The sequence below is a fragment of the Primulina tabacum genome, chromosome 3 (assembly GCF_025594145.1).
Source record: "Primulina tabacum isolate GXHZ01 chromosome 3, ASM2559414v2, whole genome shotgun sequence".
NCBI lineage: Eukaryota > Viridiplantae > Streptophyta > Magnoliopsida > Lamiales > Gesneriaceae > Primulina > Primulina tabacum.
Genome location: NC_134552.1, coordinates 45718891 through 45744388, shown reverse-complemented (window position 1 = coordinate 45744388; position 25498 = coordinate 45718891).

The window sequence follows — 25498 nt, the reverse complement described above, 5'->3', positions numbered from 1 at the left end:
AGAACCTCTCCTTGGCATATCTAAGACGTGACCAAGTCAACCTTTCAAGGCTTGGTCCAGGGTTGCATCGGTTTTTAAACAAAACAAGAACAGCCCCCTTCGAATATCTCCTCCTTTTTCTGCATGTGTAACTTTGGCTTCATGGTATTGGTGTGGATCTTGGTTGGCCTAGGGCCCTTAGCCACGGTTCATACCATACCTCTTGATATCTAGATCAAGACATGGTCAATCAAATGGCCACTATAAAGGTCCATGACAGCAAACAAAGCAATTCTTCCCACGCGCGCAGGTTTGCCTCTCGGGTGGGAGTTTCAGGTGGTCCATGGTGTGGTTTGGATTGTGGCTGGCCTAAGGCCCTTAGCCATGGTCCAAACCAACCCATAAGTTGTTGGAAAGAGGTTCTTGTCAGTGGTTCAAGCCCCAATGGCCATTAGCCTTGCAAACAACGCAAAGAAATGCAAGCGCCGCTGCTATATTTTGTGACAGCAAGTTGTGCTTTGGTTTAGAGGTGTGTTTCGAGTTCTTGTTTGGCTTTTAGCCTATGGCCTTGGACTGGACAGTACCCCATTGAGTTAGGAAGGTCATGTTTTTGGCCGTTTGTGATTTGGTTAGAGGTCGTACGAGAATTTACGGTGCAATGTGCCAAAGTGACTCTCAAAAGAGCGTTTCAAGCTTTTTGCCTCCATTCACCAAATTTCGAAGTACTGAAATGTTAGGAGCATTATTTCATCATTTTAAGTGTATTTTAATCATGACTAAACGATGGTTCGGGTTGGCACGGAGTCATGATTAAATACCAAGTCATTGGGCGTAATTGTCTCGTTTTTTGGGGTCAATTACAAAGTTTGAGCAAGTAAATCATTTGCATATTTTTCATGTTAGATTTAAGTCGCAGCGAGCCTGGGAACGATCTAACCCATTCGGTAAAATTAATACAGGCTATTTAATTATGTTATTTAATTATATTACGTGCAAAAATATAAAATATTCATTTTTGAGATTTATGCGATATTGCTTGTGGCCACTTCATTATCATGGAATTATTACTTCACCCGATGGTCACTTACCGGTTCAGTTCAGTTCATTTATTGGTACGGATATCCAGTCCAAGGGCTGTGATGATCTCTACCGCCCAGTATACTGTGGTTTAGTCTGATCAGACGATCCAGTTCAGTTCAGTTTAGGGGCCACTTGCGTAGAACATATTCTCAACATAAAAATTATGACATGCTATTTTATGACAGGGCTCGATTGAGAAAACATTTCACTTATGATTTTCAGTTCAGTTATGCACGTATTATAATTACTCATGACATGATATTTTACATTACTCCAGACTCATGATATTTTTACCATACATGCAATTTTATTATTATTACTTGTTATTTATGATATATGCATGCTGAGTCTTTAGACTCACTAGACTTGATTGTTGTAGGTACTGATGAGGTCGGGATCGAGGGCGGGGACCAGTTAGCCATCTTGGGTCGGCAGTAGTGGAACCCGAGGACCTCATTTTCAGCATTTTCCATTTTTATGCCCAAACATTTTATCTTTGTTGGATTATTTTAAATTGTTATTTTGCAAACAATAATTTGCGGAAAAATTTAAAATTTTCTTTTAAAATAAGTAATATGCCTCAATTGTGAAATAAACTGATAAATCGGAGTTGACCACTGACGTGTTGCTCTTGTCACTGCCGAGCTCATTTGATCCTTTTGTGGTGAACTTCAACATGAACAAGCTAGAGCCTACACTTGAGGAGTTGGTGAACATGCTTGTGACGTTTGATCCACTATCAAGATAGAGAAGTCGATTCTTTATGTGGGTTCTTCATCTGGTGCGAAGACTGGTCAACATGGGAAGGGAAAGAAGCGTTCTTTCCAACGTCCCAAGAAGAACGTGCCCTTGAAGAGGCGGACTCCGAATCCCACTGTGGCAGCCATACTAGTGAAGGCTGACAAGACTGCTGATATTTGTCATTACTGCAAGAAGCCTGGACATTGGAGGCGTAACTGCAGGGAATATCTTGCCCAGAAGAGTTCTGGAAACGGTATGTTCTATATTGAAGTAAACATTTCAATTAACTCTACTTCTTGGGTATTGGATACCGGCTGTGGCTCACATCTCTGTAATGATTTGCAGGTGATGGGAAGAAGTAGGAGGCATAGGGAAGGTGAGACCTTCTTGAGGATGGGCAATGGAGCAAAAGTTGCTGCCAAGGCCGTAGGAGATATTTACTTGCTTTTGAACATTGATTTTAAGTTAATTTTAAGAGATGTTTGGTTTGTACTAGATTTGGTGAAAAACATTATTTCATTTCTATGCTTGATAAAGATGGATTTTCTTGTTTATTTAGCAAAGGTGTTTGCAACATTTACAAGAATGAATGTTTAATTGCTACTGGAGAACTTTAAAACGATCTCTACACCTTAAAATTGAAAGATATTCCACTAAAAAATGTCCAAGATATAACAACAACAAACAAGCGAAAACAAGATACTCTAAATTCGGCACAATTGTGGCATGCTCGATTAGGACATATTTCCCTAAGTAGGATGAACAAGCTAGTGGGAGTGGGCATGTTTGATATGTCTGATATTAATGCTCTCACGACTTGTAAATCATGTCTAAAAGGAAAGATGACAAAAATTCCATTTAAGGGCTATGTGGAGCGAGCCAAAGGGTTATTGGATTTGATCCATACCGATGTGTGCGGTCCGCTTAGCATCACCACTAAGCATGGACATGCCTACTTCGTCACCTTTATCGATGACTTTCCGAGGTATGTGTATGTGTATTTGATGAAATACAAGTCTGAAGCCTTTGAAAGGTTCAAAGAATTCAGAAGTAAAGTAGAAAAACAGTTGGGACGAAGCGTCAAGACACTTCGATCGGATCGAGGTGGTGAGAACTTGAGTGCCGAGTTCCAAGAGTATCTTAAGGAGAATGGGATTCTCTCGCAGTGGACTCTGCCTGCTACACCACAGTTGAATGGTGTTTCGGAGCGTCGTAACCGGACTTTGATGGATATGGTTTGGTCTATGATGGGGTTCACGGAGTTGCCGCAATTCTTTTGGGGATATGCGCTTGAGACATCGGCACTGTTGTTGAACAATGTACATTCAAAGGCAGTTGATAAGACACCATATGAGATATGGATGTGTAAGCCTCCCAAATATTCTTATCCTAGAATATGGGGGTGCCCTGCTTATATGAAGCAGGTAGTGGGAGATAAATTGGATATTCGATCCATTTTATGTTACTTTGTGGGATATCCAAGGAATTTAGTTGGATATTGTTTCTATCATCCCCAAGAAACAAAAGTGTTTGTTTCTATCATCCCCAAGAAACAAAAGTGTGTGTTTCTGAAAAGGAATTTCTATTGGATAGAAAAGGGGAGATGATAGAACTCGAAGAGGTTCGAGAGACACCCACAATTGAAGAACCCACACCCGAAGAGCCAAGAGAGGAGATACAAGCTCCTAGAAGATCCGAGAGAGTCTCGAGACCACCTATGAGGTATGGTCTGGTTCTTGAAGAGGGCCATGATGAGCCTAACCATGGATGTGATCCAAGGACCTTCAAGGAAGCGTTATCTGATGCCGATTCATCCAAGTAGCTTGAAGCAATGGAATCTAAGATGAATTCCATGCATTCGAATCAAGTGTGGAATCTCGTGGATCCACTTGAGGGAATTGTTCCCATAGGGTGTAAATGGATTTACAAGAGGAAACTTGGGGCGGATGGGAAGGTATTGACCTTCAAGGCGCAATTGGTAGCAAAAAGATATACTCAAAGACAAGGAGTTGACTTTGAGGAAACATTTTCTCAGTTGCAATGTTCAAGTCCATAAGGATATTGCTAGCCATAGCTGCATAGTATGACTATGAGATATGGCAGATGGATGTCAAGACAACCTTTCTTAATGGGGATAATAAGGAAGAGATTTACATGTCTCAACCTGAAGGATTTACATCTGTCGGAAGTGAACATATGGTATGCAAACTACAAAGATCTATTTATGGTCTAAAGCAGACATCTAGGAGTTGGAACCTTAGATTCGATAGTGCAATCAAAGAGTTTGGTTTTCCTAAGAATCCTGAGGAACCCTGCGTGTATAAGAAGGTCAGTGGGAGTGCTGTGACATTCTTGGTGCTTTATGTTGATGACATTCTACTCATTGGGAATGATGTAAGAATGTTGCAATCAACTAAAATATGGTTGGCGAGTAAGTTCTCGATGCAGGACTTGGGTGAAGCATCTTTTGTATTGGGAATACAGATCTATAGAGATAGATCAAGAAGATTGCTTGGTCTCACCCAGTCCACATACATTGATACCATCGTGAAACGGTTCTCGATGTATGAGTCCAAGAGAGGACATCTATCAATGTGTCATGGCGTGTCTCTATCCAAGTCTATGTTTGCCAAGACTGATCCAGAGATAGCGGCGAATATGCATCTAAAATTGGTTGCATCATGTATGGGATGATATCTACACGTCCTGACGTGGTTTTTGCACTAAGTGTAGTGAGTAGATATCAATCGAACCCTAGTCTTCCACATTGGAAAGCTGTGAAAGACATCCTCAAATATTTGAGAAGGACCAATAAATTGTTCTTGGTCTATGGGGGTGGGGAACTGAAATTGGAAGGCTATACCGACTCTAGCTTCCAAAGCGATATCGATGACTCTAAGTCAACCTCTGGGTTCATATTCATGCTCAATGGTGCTGCTGTCTCTTGGAAGAGTTCCAAGCAAGACAGTACAGCGGATTCCACCACTGACGCAGAATACATTGCTGCATCAGCTGCAGCAAAGGAGGTTGTTTGGATAAGGAATTTCGTCCAAGAGTTGGGCGTCATTCTTAATGGAGTTGCTCCTGTCCCGATGTTTTGTGACAACACGGGTACCATTGCTCAAGCAAAGGAGACAATGTCTCATCAGAAGTCCAAACATATATTGAGAAAGTACCACATCCTACGAGAGATTGTGAAAAGAGGAGAAGTGTCGATTGACAAAGTCGGCTCCACAGATAATGTCGCTGATCCACTAACTAAGCCTTTACCTGGACCATTATTTGAGAAGCATCGCAAATCGATGGGTTTAAAGCATATGGGTAGTTGGCTCTAGTGCAAGTGGGAGATTGTTAGAGTAGGTGCCCGTCGAGCCAAGTGTTGGCCGAGTATTCATAATGAAACTCTATGTATAAACAATCTTTATTTTAATAATATTTGAAATTATTGTTTTGGCACATCTTTATCTGTATACCCATGCTAGTTGCATAGATAAAGTTCTTGAATATGCAAATAGTAGAAAGAATATGATATGCTCATATGATGAGTATCATAAAACTCATATTTGTAATACTGTATATTCTAAACAGTTCCTAGTCGATTCAGCCGCCGGTAAGAAGGATATAGGCCGCTCGAGTTTGAGACTAGTATCTGCGATGTGAGTACCATGTTTCATTGGTAGGGGACATTGTGATGTCCGAACATGCAGATAGGTGCACCTTGTAGAGTACACTGAACAACCCTTCATAAAGGACTTTCCAAGTGGTTCTCACTTATCGAGTGGAAACGTCCTAGTTTATGGTTGTACACCATTAGTCCTTATGACCCGGGACAACATTGAGACTCTATATGCTAGCATTGCACTTTGACTTGTTTACTGACTCTCATGGGGTCATCAGGTAGCAAGGTTGGGTGTTTTTCGAAACATATAGGAGTCGATGGATTGTAGTCGGGGAGTCAACGCTTACCTTCGGGTATGGATATCCTATGCGATCACATGTATATGTAGTATGAAATCTCTGATCAGAGTATGGTGGTAATTATGAAAGAAGTTTCATAGATTACACCATCGATGCAACTACGACATGATACATAGTATCAATTCATTGACAACTCTCGATTTACCAATGGTTGTCGAATTGGTCGGGATATATGAGATGAAGGGACCGTACTGTACGCTAACTATAATAGAATGATTCTTGCAGGCACTATCATTTGATACCTAGGGAATCATGTAAGCTATGCTGCTAGGCGTTTAACATGATTGGTTGGGTACTATAAGACTTCAGTTCTGATGTTCTTATTATCAAGGAGTTAATAATTAAGAATGGAGCAATTGGGGTATGCTCATATAAGGACATGTTTAGTCCCGAATCACATGGAGATGTGAACCCACGGCTAGTTGTATCAATGAACCATTGAGGGCCACGCAAGTACTAGCTTTCTAGATCCCGTGGAGAAGTAAAATAGTTTAATGTGTTGAACGGCTTATAAAGGAATTTATAAGCGCAAATAAAAATAGAAGTATGACTTCTATAAGGAGAATGTAACTTTTAATTTGAGGAAGTGTTCCTAAATTAAAAGTTGGCCAAACAAATAATGTATTTGAAAATTGTGATTTTCATAAACATTATTTTGGACTAAATTAAATTAATTCAAGTGTTGAATTAATTAAACACTAGTGGGCCTAGTAGATTCCAAATAATTAAATTAATTCAAGTATTTAATTAATTAAATAACATTGGGTCTTGTAGAGCCCAATTAAAAATAATTATTAAACTAGTGGGCTTGAGTAAAATCAAGTAAAATTTAAATGGCCTCAAATGTGTTTGAGACTATTTAAATAAAAGTCCATGGGCCTTGTAATAGTTACAAGCCCAAGTCAAAATGCATGCTTGAGAGGTGAAGAGTTAGAGGGAACTTTTTCAATAATCTATGCATGGCATGCACATGCTTGCTTTTTGCTTTTTCATACACCAAGAAAATTTCCTCTTTCTCTCCTCCCCAGCCCTTTTGGCCAAAACTTCACTTCAATTTCTCTCAAAATATTTTCTTCTTCAATTGTTGAGGAAAGAAGATACTTCTCAAAGTAAAATCCTTTTATTTTTCTAGTGCAAAATAAGAGAGGTTCTAGCTTGCAAGTGGTGGGCTTAATTTTGAAGAAAGGAGTCCAAGAGCAAGGAGAGCTTGTAGATTTGTCATCCTTTCAAGAGCCAAGTTGTTTACAACTTGGTTGGAGCCATAACATCAATCCTTGTGATTGATAGGTAAAATTTCTAAACACCCTATGTATGACATCTTGGTGTTTTTCGTATTTGCTAACATTATAGGATTAGGGTGATCGGTTTTTGCCCTTGAAAAACAAATTTTGAAACTTCCGTTGCGCATTCGGGCATCTTAATCGATCCCCTTTCACTCAGCACCTAGACGCTGGTTCAGGGGTCTTCGAGCTTCAAGTTTTGGTGTTATTGCTTCATTAGGGTATTAATACGTCGTTATGTCCAAGCTTAGTGAGGGTTAGAATATACGTTACGAAGTTTGAATAGGGAACATTGAACTATGGTTTAAGCGAGGCCCGAGTATTCCATTTCTTGGGAAATGTTCATACTCAATGTCAAGATTGTTTCGGGGTTCGAGGTCATGGTTTAGTATGTTGATTAAACGTTGTCAAGTCCCAAGTGGTCTAGAAAGTCATAAGTTATTTAATTACTTCGGTGGTGAGTTTGATTGGTACGGCTAAGTTATGGAATTTTAAGTTGCTGGAATAATGTATAAGTATGTATGTGCAGCAGTAGCCCAGGCGAGATCCAACAAAGCCCTCAACGCTGTGTATGTATGTTCGACGTGCAAAGAAGAAATTGTTTTATGTTTTTGAGGTATGCGATTTGTCTTGTGACCAATTATGAACGGGTTTGGAAGCCGGAGATTGTGTCCGAGGACCTCTCCACCCCGGTAAAGCATGACCGAGGATCTTATGTATGTGGCATTGGACATCCCTTTCAGCCCAGTACTATTGTTTAGTCTGATCAGGCGCATTATGTTATGGGTTGCTTGCTTTGAAACATATCTCTACACAAAATGATGATGATTATGTATGTTTAAGTATGTATGTTGCAAGTACGATTATGAAAAGTGTATGAATTGATGGCACGTCTATATTTATGTACATATGCTCAGAGTTTAAGTATGTATTGGGCTACTTTAAAATGCATGTGGATTTATTATGTATTACTTGCTATTCTCAGTTTATACAAGTTGAGTCTTTAGACTCACTAGACTTGATCGATGTAGGTGAGGACCAGTATGAGGAGACGACAGGCGGGGATCAGTGAGTTGGCTCGGACTGTGCGGAAGCCTAACCGGAGGACCGCTTTAGTTTCAAGAGTTTTATGCATGATAAAATTGTTTACTCTGATTTTTAATGAAATTACTTTATGTTGTTTTAATCAAGAACTCGTTGCAAGTTCATTTACATTTCAAATACTAATTCAAGCCTTTTATTTTTATGGCATTTTGAAGGAGAATTACTTATTTAATGAAATTTTTATTCTCCAAAAATTTTAAGTATGTTTAAAAGTACGGTACATTACAGTTGGTATCAGAGCGGTGTTCTTGTAAAGGGTTATGCCTACTGCCGGTTGCGAGAAGCTCACGAAGTCATGTCTCAAATCTGTAAGTTTTAAAGTTTTAAATTCCTTCATGTAGTAAGCATCAAAGTAAAGATTTTAGCATGTATATGTTTAAATTCGATTTACGTGCATCTTATGATATGGATATTATGTTATTGCATGTTGGTTTACGTGTTGGATAAATTTTGGAACAACATGCCTCCTAGACGTATGATTGCATGTGGAGCGGGTGAAGAGGATAGAGAGGCTCGGGATGGAGAGAGTGCCACTCCTCTTCTCCGACCACCAGATATACAGGCACAGATGCTTGCAGAGACGACTCAGTTATTCGCACAGTTTGCAAGGATAAATGCTGGAGTAGATACGCGGGCGAGGCACAGGCTAGAGGCAGTGTATGAGAGGTTCAAGAGGATGACTCAAAGGAGTTCTCGGGGACTACCGACCCGATGATAGCTGAGGGATGGATTAAGTCCATTGAGGTGATATTCACATTTATGGAACTGCAAGATGCAGAAAGAGTCAGGTGCGCCACTTTTCTATAGATAGGAGACGTTAGATTGTCGTGGGAGAGCGCGTCTTTGGCAGTGAATTTGCAGACCCTTATTTGGGAAGGTTTCAAGGAGGTTTTTTACTCCAAGTACTTTACCGAGGAGATTCGCTCTCGGTTGACTATCGTAGAGTTTGTAAGGAAGTTTGAGAAGCGGTGTCACTTCGAGCCATTAATTACGAACGATGCCAAGGAAAAGTTGAGACACTTACTTGACGATTTGCGGCCGATCTTGCGCCGTGATGTTTGAGTGGCTGGTCCTACTACTTATGATGTTGCCGTGACGAGAGCCTTGGAGGCAGAGTAGGACCAGAAAGACATTGAGAATGACAGGCAGGTCAAGAGGTCCTATCAGGCGCCCCAGCAGCACCATTCCCAGCAGCAGCAGTTTAAGAGGCCTTTACAGGGACAGCAGGGAAAGAGGCCGTTTCAAGGACCGTAGAAAGGCAAAGGTCCTATGCCGCAAAAGAAGGCTCCTCAGAAGCCTGGTGAGTACCCACCATTCTCGAAATGCAACCGTCAACATATGGGGCAGTGTTTATAGGGTTCGGGCAAATGCTTCAAGTGTGGAGCCAGTGATCTCTTGCTGAAGGACTGCCCGTAGTGGAGGCAGCCAACCTAGGGGAGAATGCTCGCCATGCATGCCGAGGAGGCGAACCTAGACACGGCTCTACTGACTAGTAACCTTTTTAATTCAGCACAATATTTATTTTTGGTCATGAATTCTTCGAATTTTACTTGGGGATATGAGTATGTTGTTTTCGTATTTTGGAGACCTTGGATGGAGTTTTCCAACTACGCATGAGGCTAAGATTAGTATTTTGGGGTATAAGTTTATGTGTTGTGCTAACGTTCTTCAGGAAATATCTTCATAAAGAGAGCAGGCGCGAAGGCCTTGTTAGATTCCAAGGCCACACACTATTTTATATCAGAGACATTCGCTAATTATTTGGGCGTCAAGTCAATTGGACTCGATGTGACCTACTCTGTGACAGTCCCATCAGGGGAGGAGTTTTAAGCTACTAGCGTGGTTAGAGATATCGATCTTGAACTACAAGACCACCTGGTTTACACCGATCTGATTGTGTTGCCAATGTCAGAGTTTGATGTTATCTTGGGGATGGACTGGCTGATGAAGAACATATTTCTAATTGACTTTCATAAAAGGTCAGTGTTGGTAAGACTGTTGGGTATGGAGAAATTTCTTTTTGAGCCAGACAGGTGGAGAAGTTTCTCCTCGCATGACCTCTTGCATGGAGGCACAAAGAATTATTAATTAGGGGTGTCAAGCATTATTAACCAGTATTATTTCAACACCTGACGCACCCAACCATCGATATCTGATGTACCCATTGTCAGAGATTTTCTTGATGTTTTCCCAGACGACGCAGAGGCCTTCCACCAGAGAGAGAGGTGGAGTTCGCCATTGACCTTGTGCCAGGCACTGTGCCAATCTCTAAGGCACCGTACACTTTGGCTCCAGAAGAGATGTTAGAGCTCAAGCAACAAATTCAGGAGCTCCTAGATAAAGAATTCATCTGCCCTAGTTTCTCGCCATGGAGCGCACCAGTGCTCTTCGTAAAGAAGAAAGATGGAAGCATGAGGTTGTATATCGATTACCTTTGAACAAGGTAACGATCAAGAACAAATACCCATTACCAAGAATCGAGGACTTATTCGATCAGTTGCAAGGAGCTACAATGTTCTCTAAGATAGATCTATATTTTGGGTATCATCAACTGAAGATAAATGATTCATATGTTCATAAGACAGCTTTTAGAACTAGATATGGACATTACGAGTTCTTAGTGATGCCATTTGAACTGAACGAATGCTCCAGCGATTTTTATGGATCCAATGAATCGAGTATTTCAGCCCTACCTAGATCAATTCGTCATAGTATTCATTGACGACATTCTCATATACTCGAAGAGCCATGAGGACCACAGTCAGTATTTGGGTACACTTTTGCAAGTCTTGCAGAGTCGCAAGTTGTTTGCAAAATTCAGTAAGTTTGAATTCTGGTTGGAGAAAGTAGCATTTTTGGGACATATTATATCTAGTAGTGGCATTGAGGTGGATCTAGCTAAAGTGGCTGCAGTAAAAGAATGGGTTGAGCCGAATAATGCGCCAGAGATCATAGTTTCCTAGGCTTGGCAGGCTACTACATTAAATTTATTCAGGGGGTGTTGCTCGATTACAGTGCCTCTCACTTCATTGACTAAGAAGAATGAAAAATTTGTATGGAGTGAAGAATGTCAGAAGAGCTTCGACACTTTGAAATAAGCTCTTATCACATCGTCAGTTTTAGCCATGGCATCAGGGAAAGGCAATTTTGTGTTATACATAGATACTTCTAAGCTCGGTTTAGGCGCAGTATTGATGCAGTATAGTCGGGTTATAGAATATGCCTCCAGACAGTTGAAAGTGCATCAGAATAATTACCAAACTCATGACCTCGAGTTAGCTGCCGTTGTGTTTGCATTTAAGATATGGAGACACAATTTTTAAGAAATGCCAGATATTCACTGATCAGAAAAAGCTGAACATGAGACAAAGACGATGGTTGGAGTTAGTAAAAGACTACGATTGTGAAATTAGCTATCATCCGGGGAAAGCTAATGTTGTGGCAGATGCTTTGAGCAAGGAAAGTAGCATTCGTAGTACAGCTGTCAGCGCAGAGATCTCTTCAGACAGAGATTCAGAGGTTTGGCCTAGAAATTTACCCTAAGGGCAGAGAACCCAAGTTGTCTAATCTGACAATCCAGTCTTCTTTACTAGACCGAATTAGTAGAGGTCAGCCTTCGGATGAACAGTTACAAAAATGGAGACTGAAGGATGAAGCCAACGGCAGTGTACTATACATAGTGTCAGATGGTATCGTGAGGTACAGAGGAATGATGTAGGTGCTTATTGTTGATTCGATCAGAGAGGATATTTTGACAGAGACACATACATCTCCGTATTCTATCTATCCAGGGGGTACCAAGATGTACAAGGACTTACAGATTCTGTACTGATGGCCAGGGATGAAGCGGGACATTCACCGATTTGTATCTGAATGTCTCACTCGTCATCAAGTGAAAGTAGAGCATCAAAGGCCAGAAGGGATGCTTAAGCCACTCCCTATTCCAGAGTGGAAATGGGATAATGTCAACATGGATTTTGTTGTTAGATTGCCAAGGTCAGTCAGAGGATCTAATGCCACTTGGATTATAGTGAATCGACTTACTAAATCGGCACACTTCTTACCGGTGAAGACGACTTTCTCCATGACTCAGTATGCAGAGCTCTATATCGGGAGATAATCCGATTGCACGGGAGCCCAGTTTCTATTGTATCTGAAAGGGACCCGAGATTCACATCGTCCTTTTGGAAGAGTTTACATTCAGCTATGGGGACGAAGTTGCTATTCAGTACGACATTCCACCTTCAGACAGATGGCCAGTTTGAGCGAGTGATTCAGATTTTGGAATATTTGTTGCGCGCATGTGTGATCAATTTCCATGTGAATTGGGAATCAAAGCTACTTCTAGTGGAGTTCACCTACAACAACAGTTTCCAATCTTCTATAGGTATGGTTCCCTATGAAGCACTGTATGGAAGGAAGTGCAGATCGCCGATTCATTGGGATGAAGTCGGTGAGAGATCAAAACTTGGCCCAGAGATTGTTCAGCAGACTGCAGATGTGGTGGTCAAGATCAGAGACGGGATGAAGACCGCCCAGAGTCGCCAAAAGAATTATGCTGACAAGAGAAGAAGGGATCTCGAATTTTACGTAGGAGATCACATATTTGTGAAAATAACACATATGAAGGGGTTTATGAGGTTTGGAAAGAGAGGCAAGCTGAGTACAAGATTCATTGGGCCATTCGAAATTCTTGACAGAGTTAAGACACTTGCTTATCGTGTAGCTCTACCGCCGAATCTGGACAGAGTACACAATGTGTTCCACGTTTCGATGCTTAGGAAGTATATTGTAAATCATTCGCATGTTTTGAGTTATTAGCCATTTCGCTTGCTCCGGATCTATCATATGAAGAAAGTCCGGTTCGAATTCTAGACAGATAGGAGCAAAGACTTCGGAACAAACCGACCCAGTTGGTCAAAGTCCAGTGGCTGAATCAATCAGTGGAGGAGGCCACTTGGGAGGCTGAAGCAGATATGTGAAGCCGCTATATAGAGTTGTTTGGTAAGATTTAATTTCGTGGACGAAATTAATTTAAGTAGGGAAAAATTGTAGAGCCCAAAATCAGTACACGTAAACCCATGCATTTATTAAATTGTTAAATTACTTAATTAATTTTTTTAAAATGATTTTTTAACGATGCATGATTTATGATTTGAATTATTTTAAATTACTGTAAGTTTATTTTATGCACGTTAAAAAGTTTTCTTGAGTTTTATGTTTCAGGCAAATATTCGATACGCGATCAGAAAAGAGACCGGTGACGATTTAGGCGATTTATGATTAATATGGTATTTTATTTCAGGTCAAGAAAATTATTATTTTTATTGATTTAAGAAATTTTGATCATTTTATAACCTAATTTAATTTATTAGGTGATTTTTAAGATTTCAAGTTTTTCAAATACTAATTAGATTATTGGGAGATATTAATCTTGAAAATTTGGTACTTAATTATTTTTAATAAATCTTTGAGTGAGATTAAATAATTAGATTAGTAATGTTTTATTTCTAATTATTTATCTAAGCAACCCCTAATTAATTCCCTACACACAAACACACACGTTACTCACACACTCATTGTAAGGCCCGAGAATTTGATTACCAGTAATCGGAAATGATTTGGGGTATATTTACCGTAATCTGAGATTAATCTGGGATGATTTCTTGATTAATTGAAGTGATTATAGACGGAACGGAGTGGACTGGGAAAGACGAGAATAGACGCGAAAAACATGTGCGAGGGTGTGCCTTCGCGCACATGCGCGGCGTGTAAGCGCGAACATGCGCGGAATGTCCAGAACCTTGGGCGCATATGCGCCAAGATGGCCGCGCATATGCGCGAGTATCAAAACGCCGAGACAGTAGGTCTCGCGCATATGCGCGACTTGGGTGCGCGCATATGCGCGAGCAGTCCAGAAGCCAATGTTTTGGAACAAAAGCTTTGGCGCATATGCGTCGGATTGAGGCGCGCATATCCGCCAGTAGTGGCGAAGCCTATGCGAGTAACTGCAGAGAGTCTCGCGCATATGCGCGGAGGTGAGTCGCGCATATGCACGAGGTGATGTGCGGGATATATGCGGAGACAGTAGGTCTCGCGCATATGCGCGATGTCAGTGCGCGCATATGCGCGAGTAGTCCAGGAGCCGGACAGTGCTTCTGGCGCATATGCGCGGACCTTGGGCGCGCATATGCGCGCGACATGCAACACGAAAGTAAGCCACCTGCCCCTTGAACATGCACTAGATATATATATATATATATATATATATATATATATCATGAATTGTTTAGAATTCAAAAGAAAACGAGAAAAGGGTCGAAGCTTTGGAGAGAAAAATCCTTACGCCTTTTGTGAAAGATCCGCCCGTCTGAATTGTAATCCGACTACAGTACTGTGTTCCTATCAACGCAGGCTACAACTGGACGTAAGTTTTGTTACGTTTAGATACGATTTGAAATTATGATATTGCCAGAATTGAATGGAATTCATATATGATGTTCTTGACATATTAGACATCATAGAATCGAAGTCAGATTAAGAAACAGACTGATTATGTAATTGTTATGATTTTTGGAATTGATTAACTGAGATTCGATATCAGATTGGTGTTGTTATTGAAATTATGAATTGCACCGATATTGATTATGAGTTCTGGTATTATATCTGTGGTGTTGGAATTGACGGGGTTATCGAGACTGTATTGTTATGCCGTCGAAACATCAGTTGATTGATATTGATCAGATTCGGTATTGATTGAGATGGTATTGTGATATCATATGTCGATGGGCATTGATCAGATTATGTTTTGATTTGAGTATTAATCAGAACAGGTTTTGAACTGAGTTATATACTGATATTGTATCTATTCGATTGTCATTATAAGATTTGGGTATGGACAGAGTTGACTTCAATACTTCGTCTTCGTCGAACCGAAAAGATAAAGGTATAAATTAATGTTGAGTTGGGATTGCACAACTCGAGTGAGGTTTGGCTCGAGTTTCCCTAAATCACATACTTTACCTTATTGTATTGATTTGATTGATATACTTGTTCTCTTGATTGATAGATAGCAGGTATTAGATGAGTATCTTGGGACAGAAGTGCCTGATAGTGGTGGGATCGCCACAGGCACATTGCACGATGTCACAAGATAGTGTATTGGCGATAGTGCCAAAGTCTGTCACCGGATGATTGGGTATCGATGTGGATAGAAATGTGGCTTCTTCTATTACTGGTGATCGGTACTGTATCGATGTGGATAGAATGTAACTCTTCTATTACTGATGATCGATATTATATCGATGTGGATAGAATTGGAGTTTCTTCTATTACTGGTGATCGATACTATATCGATGTGGATAGAATCAGAGCTTCTTCTATTACTGGTGATCGATACCCTTTCGACGTGGATAGAACTGGAGTCTTTTCTATTACTGTTGGTCGATATGGGAATGCTAACTTCTGGAAACCGGGATCCCTATACTAGGATTAGTCTTAAATGTGACGTCATGAGTCTAATTGATAGTGTATATTTAGTTATGTTGATTATGTCCCTGAATATGGTACATGATGAGTTATGTTCCTGATGATGGTACATGTTTGGAATAGGATTTATTCTTGATATGGATTTATATTCTGATTTGAATACATGTTAGACATATCTGTTATATGCTTTTATATTGTTTTTATAATTGCATGTATACATGATTTATACTGAGAATGTAATTCTCACCGGAGTTATCCGGCTGTTGTCTTGTTTGTATGTGTGCATGGCAACAGGTGAGATAGGATCAGGGTCTAGAAGAGAACGAGGCTGGACTAGATAGCGTGGAGATCCGGGCTTCGAAGACACTTAGGTTTCAGCACTGATATATAGTTGAACCTAGTTGAATTCTTGTAGATAATACAAGATTTATATGTTTATGTTTAATATGTAATTTGAATTGAATTACATTACGTTTCCGCTGTGTATTTTAAAAAAAAAAAAGTTTAGACCATGTTTATTATAATTGTTTGATTTATTCCTAAAGACGATTAAGGAATGAATTAGCGTCCGGGTCCCCACACTCACACACTCTCGGCTGCACACAATTACACACACATATTGTGTTTTCACATTTTTGGAGGTAGAAAAGTTTTCGAGCAAGAATCGTGTAGCAAGTGTCTCCTGGTCATCTCCCGTAATCCACCGTGTCGGTATTCGTTATCTTTGTGCTTTCTAACGCAAAGGCATGTATATTCTTTTATTTTCTGCGTCGATCTTGTCGTAGTAAGTATTTTGATGCTTATTGTGTGTAAAAATCCGGTTATGTTATGTAATGTTTGAGCAAAAATGGTCGAAACGATTTTTAACAAGTTTTTAGATCTCAAAAACCGAATCTGTTGTCATTTCCATTCCTGCAAATTTTCGGTCATTTTTCTTGTAAAGCCGATTACTCGTACTAATGATTAATGATGCGTTTATGTCATTTTTTATGTAGTTATTTGACTCATTATGTTTCAATTGTGGATTGAGGTATCGATAGTGAGATTGAATATTATTTATATATTGTCCATGGTGGATTGGGAAGGAATATATGTCTAGATAGTGATAGTAAGATGTGTATGTAAAATAGTGTAATGAAAGTTGGCATGGAGCTGTAAGAAATGATATGAAAATATGATAGTTCTTACGTGTTTTAGCATAATGATTTGAATATTAATCCAAATTGTGTGAGGCCACAAACATTAGGAAGCTAAGATATAATGTTACAACTTTCATGTTTTGAGTTTTGTCCAAATCATTGTGGAAGACAAGCCAAAAGCGCCCCAAAATGTGTCATGTGAATCGTTATTCTTACAATGACACATTTTGGTAGATTGAGCATAAATTTTTACTCAAACCTTCAAATGACATGACATTAATTGGAGAAGCAAGCCAAGACATAGGGATAAAACTTTTAAGTTTACCACTTCTTCGGATTATGAAGGGAAGAGCCGTTTTTGGAGCGATCTTTGATGGAACTGTGCGCAGAGGCAGAATGTGTGGCGCCCGAGCGGTAAGATCTTACCGCCCAAGCATCAGTGCACCAAAAGTTCAGTATTTGTGCAGAAAGTTCCGCGCTCGAGCGGTTATATGTTACCGCCCGAGCGCCGCGTTATATGCGAAAAGATAAGTTTCAAAATCTTTAAGCTTCTTTACCACTGCTTAAACCTCAACTCAGCAAAACACCCGAAAGAAACCAAGAATCCTTAATATTATGTATTTCAAATGCTTCCCATTGATTATTGTTATATGTACATTGTTAGTATGTTTATTGATGAAAACATAGCATCATATTCCATTGTTATGTATTAAATATGAAAGACATTCATGAATATCCAAGATGTGTGCTATGTCATGAACATGAACAAGAAAGAAAAGGAAAATGACTGAATTTTTATATGATGTATGAGCTTGTTCACATCATGGGTGGTTTTTGACCAATATATGTTCATGGGGCGTGGGGTTGTCAAAGGTGCTCCCTGACGTACAACACAGTAGAAGGTGAAGGAATTGCATCACGACCTATAGATGATTTTGCTCAACTACTCCAACAACAAGCGAAAGTTCACGGGGAGAAGATACAACAATTACTTGAAATGAAACGAATGACACATGAGCAGGCGCAAGCACAAGCCACGCTACAAAGAAAAGAGCATGTTCAAACAGATGTGTATGATCACTTTCGACGTCGGAATCCTCCTGAATTAATGGGAAGCACCGATCGCAATAGCAAAAGAATGGATTAAGTCATTCGAGTCCATATTCTCCTACCTCCATATGGAAGATGCTGAACAAAGTAACTTGTGCCATCTTTTTGTTAATGAAACATGCAAGAATATGGTGGGAGAGTGCAAAAGTGGCATTACCTGCGAGACCATTGACATGGGATACATTAAGTACACGTTTTACAACAAATATTTTAGCAAAGATGTACGAGCCAAGAAAGCCAGCGATTTCCTCAATCTGAAGCAAAGAACCATGTCAATGACTAAATATATACAAGAATTCGAGGCTGGAGTTCAATATGTACCTTATATTGCACAGGATGACACAATTAAGGGCAAACACTTCATGCGGGGACTTCTCTCTGAAATTAAAAAAGATGTACGAATGTCGAAAGTTGTTACATACGGGGAGATAGTGGAAAAGAGCACTTATGGCAGAACAGGATGAACAAAACATTGACAGAGACAGACAACAGTGAAGGCAGAAGTATTTTCAAAAGAGCCAAAGAACAGGACAAGGCAAAAAGACTAATAGCAAAGCTACTCGACCAGAGGAACCCCGTGGCAAGGGTCCCCCTCCACGTAAGCATATGACTGAACACCTTGTCCTAAATTTGGAAAAACCCATGGCGGGGAATGTATGCAATGTACCAATGTTTATTATCGTTGCAAAAAGCCAGGGCATCTCGCCAGAAATTGTCCAGGGAGTTTTGAGAAAGTACAGGGTTGCCTCTGCTCGATGACCAAAGAGGAAGTGGATGCGGATACATCAATGATCACATGTATGTTCTTGATTTCTGGTATCACTGTGATTGTTTTACTAGATCCAGGAGCCACACATTACATTATTTCGGAGTCGTTTGTATGGAGACTGGGCATTATAGCAAGTACAATAGAGACACAAATCTCCATAGCTTTACCTTCCGGGCAAGAATTACAAACAGATCAGATTGTGTTAGGATGTCCAATATATGTCCAAGGCCGGGAGATGCATGCCGACTTAATAGTGCTGAAAATGACAAATTTTGATGTGATACTGGGAATGGATTGGCTCTCGAAGTATAGAGTTACGATTGATTGACTGTGGCATGAAAATGATCTAGTTTGCGCCAATAGGAGCTGAACCATTCACAGTAACAAGTGCAGGTATATCCTTACCTCTTACGATAATCTCTTGTATGAAGGCATGTAAAATACTACAGAAGGGGTGTCAAGGATATTTAGCATATGTTTTAACCATTAGCCCATCTGTTCGTGAGTTAAAAGATACAGATGTTATTTATTAATTTCCAGAAGTATATCCCGATGATATGACAGGCTTACCCCCAGATATAACAGGCTTCCCTCCAACGGTAATATTAAATAAATTTGAACCTTTCTATCCGTTGCATGCCACTTCAACATTCTTCTGACAGTTGTACACTGCAGCTTTTTTGTAATGCGGCGATCTCACTACTTGTTGCAGTCAACTTTTGTCGGTTGAATGTCTTAACTGATGACATGTATAGTTGAGGAATCAGCTGATATAATGTAGTTGAGAAGCTCACAACTGTTTGTTCTAACTTATTAGTTCCAACTGATCAGTCAGTTGTCTGCATAGATCAGTTGTTGGTTCAGTTGCCTTCGAAAGCCTGCGTGTTTTTCTTCAGTTAATGGAAACATGTTTTAGATCAGTTATCATTCTTTTTAGATCAATTAGACGATAAGTTTGTCAAACATCCGAAATTCAGTTATCAAAAATTTCCCCCTTTTAGGTGTTTGACAAGACTTAGAAATTAAGAACTGATACTGATCAATGTAACTCATTGTAGATAAAATAACTCTTTCAATGTACAGATTCGTACAAAGAATAAAAGAATGAAGAATGAAATAATCTTCAAATAAACTGAATAAAATAATCTTCAATTTCTTCTTGATAGTCTTCGAAGATTTCTCTGGTTGATCCTTTCATTGTTCTTGTTCTTCCCCCTTTTTGTCAAAATCATCAACCTTTTTCGATAAGATTCGCACATCTGAGGAGAGATTAGACACCGAATTCAATAATATATCTTGTAGTAAATCCATTCTTTTGGACATAGTGCTTTCCAGAAAGTCAAGGCGTCTTGTAACCAATGCTTGAGTCTGGAAATGAGCTTCAGCTGACACTCTATCTTTTCGAAGTTCGTCCATTTGAAGAAATAATGAAGTGACATCCTTTTGAATTTGCTGCAATTTTACCATGGTATTTTCCTTTATAGAATCAAATCTCATAGTGTGCAAAAATTGAGTTGATCTGATATCTGAAATGGAAGACACTATACCGATGAGGTTGGTCTGAATCGCCTGAATTTCTTCAAACAAAGATTCAGTTGCTATTGAGATGCCAGGAGACATGGCTCCAGAGGTTTCTGGTTCCTGCTCTCTGTTCTCTTGATCGAAGATTACCAGGGCCCCGTCAGTTGTTTCAATTGAAGGATTGACCATTTTAGAAATATCTTTTGGTAAAGTTGCCTGTTGAGGCTGTGGAGAAGAAGAAGTCGGATCAGCAGCAGAGTCCGAAGATGCTTCAGGTGGAAGATCAGTTGAAATAGCAGATGTTTCTTGAACAGGTTGCTCAGCCGATGCTTCAGTTGTCTGAACAATGGAAGGCTGTTCAGCTGGCAATTCTTCAAATATAATCTGTTCAGTCATAGCGGATGACTGAATTGCTTCTTCAGTTCTCAAAACTGCATGTTCAGTTGTGGAAGTCAACTGAACTGGCTCTTCAGTTGGTTGATATTGGGCTTGAAAAACTGGTTCTTCAGTATCGAACAATTCTACAACTGCTTCGGTAGAAGTTAGTTGAATATCAGAGGCAATTGATTTGATGACTTCATCAATATTTGCCATTGACAATTCAGTGTTTGTCTAGAGTTCAGATCCAGTAGTTGAGGACTGAGGAACATCAGTTGACTGGTGTGCATCCTTTGAAGAAGGATCAGTTACCTGTTCAGCAGAGTCAGTAACTGGGTCCTTGGATGGATTTTCTGGTTGAGCTGATTGATCAGCTAGCTCATTTGATGAAAGTTCATGGGAATCTTCTGGAATGAATAGTTCCTGATCCAGTTCCCAATTCTTGATCACCATCTGCAGAGATAACAGATCCATGTCCAGTTGGTCATGAACTGGTTTGTCATTAAGAGAAGTTGGGCTGGTGGGATCATAATTCTGGCGTAGCTGACCAATCATCTGTTTTAGCTTCTTTGCTCATACATGATCAAAGAAATATTTCTTTTTTTCCGGTGCTTGAACCATTGTAGGGGCTTTGACCAGTTTTAGAACAATTGTTTCCAAGGAAATGAATTTCTTTAAAACTGATTTCTTCTGCAACTGCCTGGCAAACACAACAGTTCTAAATTTCACCCATTCATCATAGGTTTTGAGTTTACCTTTAGAGAATTCATTGACCTCCTTCTAGATTAGTTTGAACGGTGTTGGTTGGTCTAGGCTCCTCAATCATCTTTTCTTTGCCATTTAAATCAGTCAGAACATGAGAGATGCTCAGTCCTGACCTAGTTGAATCAACTTGTTCTTGAATCACTAGCCCTTTATGTAGAACCCGTAAGTCAGTAGACGTATAAGCCATGCATAATTCTAGATTTTTTTAAATTTAATTGACTTCATTGCATAATTATTTTAAATGCATTTATTTGAAGTTAATTATTCATTATTTCAGTTCAGTAGTTTGATTTTTAGCATTTCAGTTATTTCAGTGAGGCCGGACTGGAGTTGGAGTTTTGAGATAGAATTTAAGATTTGAGAAATATTTCCAGAAGTTAATTTACCTAGCAAGTAAGTTCATTTAAGTTAAAAAGAAGTTTAAGGAATTATTTAAGTTAGTTGAGGATTTTAATTTAATTATTGGAGGTGATTAAGAAATGAGCTCATTTAAGTTACTTAATTAAGGGGTTAGTTCACTAAATTAATTAAAGGATTAGTAAGGCTTTTAAGGGTTATTAAATTACTAGATAATCAATTTTCCCCCTACCATTTATCATGCATTTTCGGCCACACCCCTAGAAGAACAAACTAGGACTTGCCAACTCACCTTTGACCCATTCTTGGTTGATTAGCATGCTAATTCTTTTAGCTATTTTTCCACCTTAATTAATTAATACTAGACCACTATCCTAACCCTTGTTTGGCATGATAAAATCGGCCACTATAGTCTAGAACCACCCAAGAGATCATTTGATAGCAATTCAAAATTCAAAATTCAAATGCATGAAGACTTGGTCTTGATATGATCCTATTTTTGTGCACCCTTCTCCTCACCTTCATAACCATCACTCCCCCTCCACCTCCACAGAAAATAAGACCCCTTTTCAGTAGAAAAAACGTGAATAACAGCTAGGGAGAAAGGGAGAAAATCGAGAGCCAAGAAAGGTAGAGAAGCAAGCCACTCCGTCTCCTCCGCGCCGTCTCGTCTCTTCTTTTCGTTTTCTTTCGAAACGAAACCAGGCATGTCTAGATTTCTTTCAAACCTCAATCAAGTCATATTATCATTTATTTTTCAGTACATGATCATGTTTTAGCAAGCAAAAACCGAGATACATGTCAAAATATTTTGGAACACAGATGCAGAATTTTCGACTTCCCTTGACAAGCTTCACGTTCTTCTAAGTTTTGATGGTTTCAGGTATTGGATCGACTCCAGGCTCCCAAGGCGACTTATATACATGTATTAGGATGCATTAGGACCATGTTGGTCCATTCAAACCAGCCCCATGCTTGCTGGAAATTCAGAATGACAGCAAGTTCCCATAGGTGCAGAAATGTTGTTCGAAAAATTCAGTTTGTTGTCATGGAGGAAGGATCTGATCTTGGCTGCCCCAAGGGCCTATAGCCATGGTTGGATCACTTCCCTAGCATGTCTAAGATGTGACTAAGTTGCCCTTTTGGTGGCTTGGTCCATGGTTCATCGGTTTTTAATCAAAACGTCACAACAGCCCCTTTCCCCATTCGGCCCCTTCCATTTTTCAGCATATGGTTTCGTTTCTTTAGTTGCTTGGTATGGATCTTGGTTGGCCTATGGCCCTTAGCCACGGTTCATATCATGCTCCTAGATGTCTAGATCGTGCCATGGTCAATCAAATGGCCATTGGAATGACACGAGACATCGATCATAGCATAAACACTACACACGCATGCACGTTGCTCTCGGTTGGACCCTTCGGTTGAGTTTTGGTGTGATGCGGATTGTGGCTGGCCTAGGGCCCTTAGCCATGGTTCAAATCATTCCTTGGGATGTTGGTAAAAGTCTCTGGTCGGTGGTTCACTCCCCTAATGGCCGATAGTCTCGAAACCAACGCAAGTCTTGTAGTTGCGCAGCTGCTGGAAATTACAGCAAGTTGCTGTGTCGTTTAGAAGGCTCGTTTGAGTTCTTGGTTGGCTTTTAGCCCATGTCCTTGGACTGGACAGTGCCTCATTGAGTTGGGAAGGTCATGTTTTTGACTGTTCATCATTCGGATCATTTTCGAGGTCGTACGAGAATTTACGGTGCAATGTGCCAAATTGACTCTCGAAAGAGCGTTTCGTGTTTTGCCTCCATTTCACCTAGATTTCGACCCTATCATTTTAGGAGCATTATTTTATGATTTTTCAGCGTATTTTAATCATGACTATACGTCGGTTCAGTGTCGGTTCAAGTTGGCTCGTAGTCATGATTAAATGCGAAGTCATTAGGCGTCATAGTCGCATCTTTTGAACGTAAATTGCATAGTTGGTCAAGTTTAAGCTATTGCATATTTTTCATGGCACAGTTAGGTTGCAGCGAGCCTGAGGACGATCCAATCCAATCCAGTTGGTAAAATTACGGGACATTTTCATTATGCCAGTTAATTATTTTACGTGCATTAAATAGAAAATGATTATTTTTGAGATTTATGCGATATGGCTTGTGGTTCATTCACTATGTGGGAGTGTTATTTTATACGGTCGCCAGTGACCGATCAGTTCAGTATGGTACCACCCGGTCGCCAGTGACCGGCCAGCTCAGTTCAGTTTCAGCCTCCCCGGTAGCCAGTTACCGATCAGTTCAGCTTAGTGCAGTGGCCACAGGCGTAAAACATAATCTCAACAGAAAATTTTATCAGTTATTTCAGTACAGGCTCCAAGGAGCAAATATTTTTACAGTGATTTCCAGTTCAGTTATGCACGTATTATAATTGCTCAGTACAGATTATTTTCAGTATGCCTCAGGACAGGATATTTTATCACATGCATATTTTAAATTCAGATTTTTACTCGTTACCTGCGATTTATGCATGCTGAGTCTTTAGGCTCACTAGACTTGATTGTTGTAGGTACTGATGAGGCCAGGGCCGAGGGCGGGGACCAGTGAGCCAGCTTGAGTCGGCAGTAGTGGCACCCGAGGACCTCAGAGCAGCAGTTGTTATTTTCTTCGCAAACAATTTTTATCAGTTGTTGGATATTTTTAAATCGTTGTTGTTGGCAAAACTTTGATTTCCTTCCGCTGCAATATTTTGAAATATTGAACTTGATTCACCAGTGATTTTATGAATGAGGCCATTTAAGTTCTTTTAAAAAAAATAAAAAATTTTAATTTTCCGCAAATTTTCAAGAAAGGAGTTTTAGGTCCTTCACACTTTAGGTCTTGCAGCTGGCAGAAAGGTTGGGTCGGAGATAGTGATGATTGGAGCCTTAACTCCAACAGATTTCTTCTTATCACCAGATTCGATGATAGTCTTCTTGAGAACAATAGCTATAGGTAACTGATCATCAGTTGACGTTCCAACTGGTATCGCTCTTAGTGGAGTAGCGTTGATCGGCTGTTTAGCTCCAGATTGAATAAGCCTCTCAGATGGGATGGTGCCCACAGCCATCACTAGTTTTGTTTTCTGAGTCCCGGGCTTTTTGGATATCTTTGGAGACGGGGTCTTCTCAGAGTCAGTCTCACTGACGATCAGTTTTCGTTTAAGCGCCTTTTTTGAATTTCCATTATGGATTTCTTAACTAATTTGAGAGCCCCCTGCATCACAATCTCTTTTTTCACTTTGACTAATTTTTTGAGAGATGTCTAGCTTGAGCTTCGGTAGCTGAACAATACTAGCATTGAAAATCTTGAATTTGGATGATGTCTTAGATGAGTCACCCACTAAGCCCTTGACTTTCAGCAGATAGATGAGTTGTATAGAAAATCCTTTGGACTACTTAGAGGTCTGAAACATTTTCTTCAGTAGGGTGAAGATTATCCATTTCCAGTTCATCCTTTTATCATTCATGATTGCAGTCATGACTTGGAATTTCTCCAAGGTAAGTGCAGCAAAGGATCCTGCCTTTGCTAAAAGCCCTTTGGCCACAATATCATCCAACAGTTGGATTTCCGGCTTCAGTTCCTTCTTTGGTTTGAAAACTTTGATTTTCCGACCTTCAGCCAACAGTAGAGTTTGCATCTCCTCAACATCAGAAGATTTGATCTCAGAGAAGTTTTCTAGCCCATCAGTTGGTAGTTGAAAGAGGTTGGTGAAGGAATCTTCATCTATCATCAGCAGCTGATTGCTGACAGTAGTGGTGATATTTCCGTCAGCAGAAATGATTCCTTG